A 10365-nucleotide genomic window follows, 5' to 3' on the forward strand; every position below is an offset into this window, starting at 1 on the left:
TTTCCCAAGTGCAAATGTATCTCAATGTGCCCAACAATGGTAAAAATCTGAGCTGCATATGCTTTCCTGTATAGTTTTCTGATTCAGGATGAATCCAGTCCTATGACGTACCTAAGATCCAAGTAATCTGAGAACAGTGACAGCTCTAATACTCCTAAACTGGCTGGGACCCTCACTATCCACACCAAGGCTACTCTGCAGACACAGGTTAGCCCCTGGCCTTGTGCGTACTTCCTAGGCTACTTTTTATTGCCTCTCCTGGTGTGTTGTGGTGCTGGGCTTGGTAGCAGTGGATCCAGGATGCTTATTGCAAGAGGGAAATGGCAATCCATCAGGAAAGCTTTATAGAAGTGTATGAAGTGCTGGTATGGAGGGGCCCCATCATCCCCAAATAAAGAGCTGAACTTGCTTGGGAAGGAATCACATATCTGGAGGCTGCTGGGTGAAATGGTTCTACACCAGTATTCCTTGTGGTGTAAGCAGGGATCCACACAGCACTTATTTGCTGTGATGGAAGGGCAGTGCAATGCTGGTGTCAGGAGTGTTTTATTAGATCAACAGATATGGCCATGGAAGCCGAGAAACACTAATGAGCAGAGTAACAAACCCCACTTCGACACCTTGTGTAAGACTGGAAAGATGGTTTGTGACAACAGAATATGTCACTTGAAATCAAAATAAGGCTGGGCTTTAAGGGAAACAAAACATTTGTCTACCTCAAGATGTACAACTTTTGTGACAAGAAATATGGATGTTATTTATATATTTTTATATACCCTCTAGAGAGAAAATGGTGCTATGGGGTTTAAGTTGCATTACAGTCCTGCTTGTATGTTCTCCTCATTTTTATATAATCCTCTTGATTATAACGTGTATCTGTGTAGCTGGCTGTGTTGTCCAGTATTGCACTAGTGTCTGCACTGCTGGTGTTCTTGTCAGTCAATAAATACATAAAAAGTTGTCTTCTAAGAATGTAATTTCTGCCTTTCAAGGAACACCCCCTGGAAATAGCTTGGAATAACTCTACTCCTCCATTGCCACATTGACATTATTCCTCTAGTTCTGCCTTACCTGCACCCTCTCCAGAAGACAAGGAGAAATGTCCATTTCTGCCCACCCAGCAATAGGGGTTGAGCTCAGGTATGTCTGTGTTAAGGAGATGTGACACTAAGGGAGCCAAATCTCACAGAATCATAGAATAGTCAGGGTTGGAAAGGACCTTAAGATATCCAGTTCCAACCCTCTGCTATGGGCAGGGACACCCAGCCTGTAGCTGTGCCTGGGATTGCTCCCACCCAGGTGTAGGACCTTGCACTTGGCATGGTTAAACCTCATGAGGTTGGCATCAGCCCACCTCACAAGCGTGTCAAGGTCCCTCTGGATGGCATTCCTTCCCTCCAGGGTATCAACTAAACCACACAGCTTGGTGTCATCAGCAGACTTGCTGAGGGCGCACTCAATCCCACTGTCCATGGCAGTGGTGAAGATGTTGAACAAGACCTGCATGACTCTTACTTCCAGCACATTGCCCCAAGGCTTTGATTAGGAACCTGAGTTGGCAGTGTTGGATGGTATCATCTCTGTCAGCTCCAAGTCAAAGCTACCCATTCCTATTGGCATCCCATGTTAAACAGTACATTTTAAATATTAATGTCTACAGCTAAGATATTTTGGCAACTATAGCAGGTAGAAACTGCCCATCAAAATAGAAATTTAGGAAACTTTTGTATCCCTTTTGTTTGTGTATTGAGATATCCCATAGTTTTCTGTACTTACGGATACTCCTCATTTCCAATCAAGGTGTGTATTTTCCCCCTGAACTTACATTTCTCTGCTGTTGTTTAACCCAGTGTCACAAATGATTCCCAGAGCATTTTGGAGATTCTTCTTCTCCTGGTTAGTGGAATTGGAGGTCTGCCACCATGCCTTGGATCTATCAGATGTTGATGATATTGTCAGCATCTGGTGGGAAAACATTTTGGATGCAGAAATAAGTCCCAAGACTACACGGGAAAGGTCCCTTACAAAAGGCATGTTAAAACTGCTCAGCTGCTAGCTCTGTTTTAACAGCCTTGCAGAACCAAGGTATAGTACCTACAGGGATGATTTTAACAGAATGGACAAGAGGGCACTTAGATTTTGTCACCTTTGCTCTATCTGCTGCCAGCTGCTTTCCTGTATCATTGCAGGCAGCAGGGAATTGATATTTAGATGTCAGATCATGCGTTGAACTATAAGACATTTGCTTTAGTGCCAGGTGCAGTATCATCTGTAGAGGCATGTGTGTTCTCACATTTCAGCTGCTTCGCACCTTAATAGACCCCTGCTTATGTAGAGCAATTGTAGATGTCTGTGCAAAACCCTGCTCAACAGCTTTTTGCATCCTCCTCTCCCCCCCACTCCCTGAAACACCTCCCCAGATCCCAGCTATAACACTGCTCCAGGTGTTTGCTCCTGGGAGCTCTGCGGGTCTCCTCTCTGACACTGATCAGTGTCGAGTTATCAGTTATCAGGCTGATGACCCAACTCCGTGTATGGGCAGGATGAAGAAGCTGACTAAGATAAGACTTTGGGCTGCTGAAACATCCCCAGAAGGAGGTCTTCCTGGATTCAGGTCCTACTTATTAAATCAGTGACCTTCTGAGTCACCTGCTGGCCCTTGGAAGGGCTCTGCTGTGAATTTAAGCTTGCCTGATCCTGTTATAGGTACAAATCCATACTTTCTAGTTGCTTCGACACCACCTTCTTGCCTGCTGCCTTACCCGATGTGCTGGCTTTCCTCCAATGTCCCTTACCTCACTTTGCTTTTGATTCACTTGCTTTTCCCTCTCCCATCCTTGATACAACCCAGATTCTTTCTCCTTCCCTCCGTGCTGCTCTTGCCAAATCCTACGTGGCTCTTCCATTTCTCCATCCCCTCTCGTTTTTAGGAGGAAAGTTATTCATGGCATTGCACTGCCCCAGGCAAGCTCCAGTGCAAAAATACCTCGGGAGCATGGGGGCATGGCTGGGGTTAGCAGGGTAAGCAGGGCCAAATCCAGCCAAAGAGGCTGCACAACCATGCTGGTAAAGTACATTATATGTGGAAAGGGAGCACAGTTGTTGGTCCTCCAGCTCCCTGTGTGGCTACAGCTGTGGTTCATACCTACCTGTAGGGCATAGTCCCAGCTTTTGGAACTAGTGTTTGTCCTGAGAAGAGCTGTCAACAGGGTGTGAGTGGGAGTTCTCATACAATCACTCCAATTCCCATCAGAAAGTCACCTGGTCTGTAAGAACTGGGAGATGCCAACACGTCCTTGTCCCCTTGAGTGTATCCCAGTTACAGCCCAAAATCAGGGGTCGTTTTGATTTTCCTCTCTTTTAATTCTGGGGCAATTTCTCCTGGTGTTTGATCATGTCACCTCTTCCTGACATATGCAGGTCTAGTAATGGAGGAAAGGAAAAAAGAGCAGCAACAAGCTCTTCCCTGTGAGGGTGCTGAGGCGCTGGCACAGGGTGCCCAGAGAAGCTGTGGCTGCCCCATCCCTGGCAGTGCTCAAGGCCAGGTTGGACACAGGGGCTTGGAGCAAGCTGCTCCAGTGGAAGGGGTCCCTGCCCATGGCAGGGGTTGGAGCTGGATGGGCTTTAAGGTCTTTTCCAACACAAACCGCTCTGTGATTCTAAGAACATGACTAAGACCTGCAGCATCACCCAGCTTGAGCACAAGTGACCCGCAGGGAGAGCAGAAGCCAGGAGACAAGTGTAGATGAGGTGGGAAACCCTTTCCCAACCATGTTGGCCAGCAGATGCTTGCCTGTTTGCCTGACAAGCCCAGCACCATGTAAGCCAGGGATCCTGCACTGATCCAGGTTGTGATTGTTGTGTTGCTGACTTGGGAGAGGGGAAGAATGATGCCCTCCCTGCTATTCACACCACACCAACCCCCCCGAGGTCACCTGAAGCCACCTACTTATATCAAAAACCTAAAATCTCCTTAAACGTGTTTCCCCCCCCCCCCCCCCCGCTGAGCCGCTCTCTGCTTACCCTGTGCGCCCAGAGGCTCTGGGAGCCACAGCCATGCAGGTGCTGTGGAGGATGGAGGGCTCCTCTCCTACCCTGGCTTTGGGAATGATGGGGGAATTGCTGAAGGGGGAGGGTGACACACATCAGGAGCCAGAGCTGCCAGCATTCCGTCTCACGTTTCCCCCAGCTCGGGCTGTAGAAGGAGCTGGGTCAGGTCTGAACAGGAGCCTTAGTCTGGGGCTCATAGCCCAAGGTCAAATGAGATTTCTGCAAGACAGCAGCGTGTCGTATTAGGCTTCCTCAGCCCCCAGCATCCAAGAAAGGTTCTAAGGGGAACAGAGCAGCATGGCCATCTTCTGATGCATGACTCCAGCATCATCTTCCTAGCTCTGTTGTCGATGTGTCTGCGACTGTGGGCAGCTCCCCCATGCCCTCAATTAGTCTATTTGGGCAGCACATTATAAAGATGCCCGGGCTGATACTAGGCCTCCAGGCTTCCAGAGTGACTGAAGAGATTTCTATTGGGAAATGTCCTCCGTTGCGCTGGGAGAGAGTTAATTTTCTTCCTAGTGGCTGCTGCAATGAGGGGACTGATGTGTTTTCCTCTAGGCCAGAGGCTCTGCAACCCATCCACGGTGCCCAGAACTACCTGGGAGCCCCCTTCCAACACGATGCCATCTCTTAGATCTCTGAACAATCTGCTCTGCACAGCCTCTTCTTCACTGATTATTAATGTTGCTGTCAGTTTGGATTACAGCCCTCTACTTTCTTTGTCTCAGCTTAAAATACTTGTGGTTTCGTATTCTGTCAGAAGAGATATACAAGAGAAGAGCTTTGCTCAAAGTGCAGATGATGATGGAAAAGGAATGTGCTGTGACATATTCCTGCAGAAGTTTCTAAACGATTCCTTAGGATTTACTGGATTCATGTTTGGAAGGAACAGTCAGATACAGGAGGAGCTATCCAGCTATCTTCTAAGCTCCCTAATCTCTTGATTTTCTTTCTGCTTTCTTCTTCCACAGTTAGGTTTTCATTGTCCCCAAATGCTCCTTTTATTCATTAGTCAGAGTGAAGTTCCCTTATTTCATGTGTTGGCCTTAAATTCTGTTTCTTTTGCTATTTTCTATTGCCTTTTCTGGTCTGAGTTCCACCACTGTTGTCGGCAATGCCACCTTTCTGTCGTATATGAGGATGCTTGACCTTAGATCTTGGGTTGCTCCAGCTTTGGAAAAGTTCCTCTATGGTAGGGGCCAGATCTCCCAATCCTTTTCCCTTCCTGTGTGCATTTCCATTCTAGCAGTGTCTTTCATCAAAATTAAGCATAGCTGTTGGAGGTGGGTGCAGTGAAATGCAGTTGTCTCCAGCTCTGCAACTGGAATTTCTGGGGTTTTGTGTTAGTGCCTGGGAAGACACCAGGGGTTGTAGACAGGCTGTAGATAGGAAAGTTGTCTTGTTAGTGAAGAGCTGTTTTTTTTATGGCACAGGACGGGTATCACAGGAAGAAAAAGACCAAGGCAAGCACCAAAGGAGCTATGGACAGGGTACACTTGTTCATCCCTCCCCCATTCATTATTACATTAGGTATCTCAGGGTGGTGAGGCACTGGAATGGGTTGCCCAGGGAGGTTGTGAATGCTCCATCCCTGGCAGTGTTCAAGGCCAGGTTGGATGAAGCCTTGGGTGAGATGGTTTAGTGTGAGGTGTCCCTGCCCATGGCAGGGGGGTTGGAACTGGATGATCTTAAGGTCCTTTCCAACCCTAACTTTCTATGATTCTGTGATCTAAGAATAGCCAAACTGAGGGTCAGGGGAGCAAGAACAGGTAGGACAGGTCTGCTGTGCCTGTGGCTTTTTCATGTGCCTACAGCCAGCAGAACGAGGCATTGCATGCCCCTCCATCGTAAGCTGCTGCTAATGATTCCTTCTGCCTGGAGGACACAGTCGGGATCGATGGAGGGTCAGCCGTTAGACACACATTTCCCAATGCCCAACATAGCACGCAGGGTCAGGGAGCTAATCATCACTCCTATCTCACCTGCCAGGCTGCGGTGTCCAGCCTAGGGCAATTGGAGGTGCATTAAAGATTAAACAAGAGGTGGGGGGTCTAGTGAGTGTGTTGGAGTAATTCCAGGGTGGGTGGGCAGTGCTTGGCCCAAGCAAGTGGATTTTTGCTGCAGCGGCCCCTACTTTAGATCTTTCAGCCGAACAAACCGGCGGCATCTCTGTTGAGACAAAAAACTGCCTCTAGCTAAAATTCCACTATCTGACCTCAGAAGGGCTCCAGCTGTTTCTGCCACCAACATAGCAGCTAGAAGAAGAGTTTCAAAGAGGTTGGCCATGCTGAAAGAGAACCACACGTCTTCAGAGAGCCCGCAGGACAGAGCCGTCCTCTTCCTCACTCACCCCTTTCAGCGTAAGTGCAACCACAGGGTGGCCTGAGTGTTGGCTGTTCTCAGGCTGCCTGTCACTTGCCAGCATCATGCCATGGAGATTTACTGGAATCATAGAATCATAGAATGGTTTGGGTTGGAAAGGACCTTAAAATCATCCAGTTCCAAACCCCTGCCATGGGCAGGGACACCTCACACAAGGCTCCGTCCAACCTGGCCTTGAGCACCATCAGGGATGGAGCATTCACATCTATTGCCCTTGGGCAACCCATTCCAGTGCCTCACCACCCTCACAGTAAAGAACTTCTTCCTTATATCCAGTCTAAACTTCTGCTGTTTCAGTTTTAACCCCTTACCCCTTGTCCTATCACTACAGTCCCTAATGAAGAGTCCCTCTGAGCCACCTTATAGGCTCCCTTCAGATACTGGAAGATACTGGAAGATACTGGAAGATACTGGAAGAATCTTAGAAGACACCTCTTCTAAGGCAGGAAGACCAGACAATTGCCTTGCCTTGCCATTCCTAATGCCTCCAACCTCTAAAATCAGTAGAGTGCAACTCCCATCCCTACTGAAATAAGAATATTTTCATGAGATTAGGAAAGCACCTTCTATTTGAGGTGTGCTTATAGTGGCACAGGGGCTCATCCCATAGATCTGCATATATCAGTGTCAGCCTTGGAGATGACTTAGGCAGGCAGTTCACACACCTTCGTCCTTTGCAGGGACGTGTGTTAATATCTAGTGTTAACATGTCTTTTCTGGCTCCTGTGGTCATGGGACTGCGTTCATATCTGCTTGGGTGCCTATGAGATGTCCCCAGTAGCTGTGACTCTTGAGGATGACTATAAATCTCCGGAGGCAGGAGAATGGTATGTGCGGCACATAGCTATGCTCTCTGGAGCTGTGCCATCCTGCAGCCCCTCAGATTCACAGCCATCATTGTGTGATTCACCAGAGATAAGCAGAGGACTCTTACTAATGCAGAGTAACGTGCTAAGCCAGAGTTACAGCCATGAGGCAAAGGTGGGACTCCCCATTCCTCCTGGGAAGCATTAAAACTTTTCGCTTCGAGGACATTCATTTTCAACACTCGTCACCGATCCTTCCTAAGGCATCTTGACATGGTGAGGGCTGTCAGAGCTTCCTCTGTTAATAACTCGATGTCCCAACCTCAACTAGTTACTCTGTGCTCCCTTACGACCAGTGGAAGAATCAAGCCCTTAAACGATTGATGCTAAGGGCCAGATGAATTGCACTGAGCCTTTTTTCTTCACTAAGAATGAGCAGAGCCCGAGGTGACTGGTTTGTACTTGATGTCTCAGTGTCCAGCTCCACAATGGAGATGAATCCCATTCCGTGCAGTCTCAAGCCCTGGACAATCACCTCCGTGCTCCTCTTGCTGCTTGTGGGTAACATTTTCAATGGCATTAATGCCATTAATCAAAGCATTTTTCAGTTGTGCTGATCATCTGGGCTTGCCTTTGACCATGGGGCTTCATGCTCTTCAGCTAGACTGGTTGTAAAGCTTCTTCTCCACAGGCTCCCACCCAGCTTCGCCATTGCCGGAAGAACACGGCTTGCAGTCACTGTTCTTACAAACTGAGCATTATGTATTTTGTGTGATACAAGGGAATTGTTATTCATTTACTGGAATTATCCTTTTATCAAGTCAGTTTCCTATTGCATTTCACCCTTCACTGCTCTGGCAGTTCATTCTTTTAACAAGGCCGTTTCTATTCTTGGAAGTATATTTAAGAGGTTTTGTAATTTCACCGTGAACTAGAGAGCGTTTCCTTCTCTTTCAAGAAATCTGTTCCAAGCATTCCCAAATTCTGGAGGACTTGGAACAACAATGAACAAACCCATCATGAAATTAAGATATAACAAACTAACAGGGCCTCGAAAGAACATTCCCTAAAATGGTCGTAGAAAATAATGGTGTTGTATTTTAATTTTAAGCACTTTCCACATGTGAGATTTTGTTTTCTGCTTCCTGTTGTAGCCTTTATTCCCCCAGTCCTGACTTGTGCTGGAAATCTGCTCTTGGGTCCTTTTGTAAACTTCTGGTAAGGCTCATGAGAGGGATTCAAGCAGTGGCAACCAAACTGTGCAATGCACAATTCCAGGTATCCGGTCACGCACAACCTGGAGTACAGCATTAGTGAGGACTGGATTACCTACAAAGCAGGATAGCATCGGCAGCTAATCATGACAAGGACCTGTAGGGACAGGCCAAGGGGAATGGCTTTAACCTGCCCGAGGGGAGACTGAGATGAGCTCTTAGGCAGAAGCTCTTCCCTGTGAGGGTGCTGAGGCGCTGGCACAGGGTGCCCAGAGAAGCTGTGGCTGCCCCATCCCTGGCAGTGCTCAAGGCCAGGTTGGACACAGGGGCTTGGAGCAAGCTGCTCCAGTGGAAGGGGTCCCTGCCCGTGGCAGGGGTTGGAGCTGGAGGAGCTTTAAGGTCCCTTCCAACCCAAACCAGGCTGGGGTTCTTTGATTCTATGGAATAGCTGTCTTGTTGCTGAGGCATTGAATGTGAATGGAATTTAAAAATACAGAATCTGTGATGTAGTTCAGCAAACAAAAGCAGGGATCAGATGCAAATTATTCCACTTGGTCTAAGTAAGAGTGAATAGCAAGCTGGCAATGAAAGTGAAAGACAGAGAAGTCCTACTGAATTGTATAAAAAATTAAGAGTTAAAGAGAAAGTAGGTTCTTAGACAGCAAGACAAATTGAAGATTCCGCATCTACATTTCAAAGACTTCGTTGTCCCAAGGCAAGAAAACAAAGTGGTATTTGCATATTCAATGACACTGGAAGAGTATCTGAAGGCATCAGTCAAATGGAAGAAACTGGGAGAAGGGAGGTAAAATTAGCCTACAATGTGCGTCTTCAAATTGAAAAATAAGACGGAAAGAACAGGAGGGGAAGCTCCTAAGAGGGTCCTTTGACGTTAGTTTGTGTGCTGTACATGGGGAAGCTGTGATTTAAAGCTGCCGTTGAGTGATATGCTAAATCTAACTTGAGGGCTTTGAGCGCTCCAGCTTTGCCGCACGACAGCCTCATGACTCAATGTGTTGATCTGGAATAAACTTTTTGTGCCAGCTTAGATTTGTTCCAATAGGGCTGATTGGTTAACTCTGTGCCAGCATATTTCATGTCAGATACACCATCAGTATGCAAGCAGAAGTAGTGTTTTGTGGGACCCCTCTCAGCTTGTCTGTAGGCCTCTTCATCAGTCCTTTCTTACTCTCTTCCAACCCAAGTCAGTTGTCTCCATGCATCACACACCCTCCACATGGAGCTCAGGGCCTTAAGTGTTTCTTTCCACCTTGGACATTCAGCATCTTCATGATACATCGTTATGGAATATGATGTATTCTTTCCTACTCACTGATCCCTAATGAGCCATGAACACATCCCTTTCTGGAGAATATCCTGAAATTCCTAGTAGAAGACACTGGAAGAAAATACTCCTAGTAGAAGATACTGGACAGAAAGCCATAGACACCGCTGTCCTCTCAGTCCTTAAGTCAGACCAGCCACCAGCATAATAAATGGAGACATCATTGCTCCATCTAGACAGTGCATGGCAGTAAGAATGAACACTCATTTTCTAGCAATGGCTTTGCCCCAGGTTATTGGAATGATTTTTGGTAAGCTGAAAGTCTCTTAAATCTTTAAAGAGGGAAGAACCGAAATGTCTGAAATGGAAGAGCAGTGAAGAAAGCACTGAAATACAGCTACTCTGAGTAATATTTTACTTGGGGGCTCCAGAAGTTTGAAAGAAAAACAAACCCCAAACCCAACAAATCCTTCTGTAAATTTCTGCAGGGAATATTGTGAATATTTTCAGGAAATCTGCACGTGTCTATGCTGAACATCCTCAAGTGTGAGATTCTTGGAGGAATTTGTGCCCAGTGGGACATGCTAAGAACATGGAAAGCAAAATGTCTTCATTCACGGCTTCC

This window comes from Pezoporus occidentalis, unplaced genomic scaffold (assembly GCF_034315485.1).
Source record: "Pezoporus occidentalis ecotype Australia unplaced genomic scaffold, CSIRO_AGI_Poc_V1 ctg375, whole genome shotgun sequence".
Taxonomy (NCBI): Eukaryota; Metazoa; Chordata; class Aves; order Psittaciformes; family Psittacidae; genus Pezoporus; species Pezoporus occidentalis.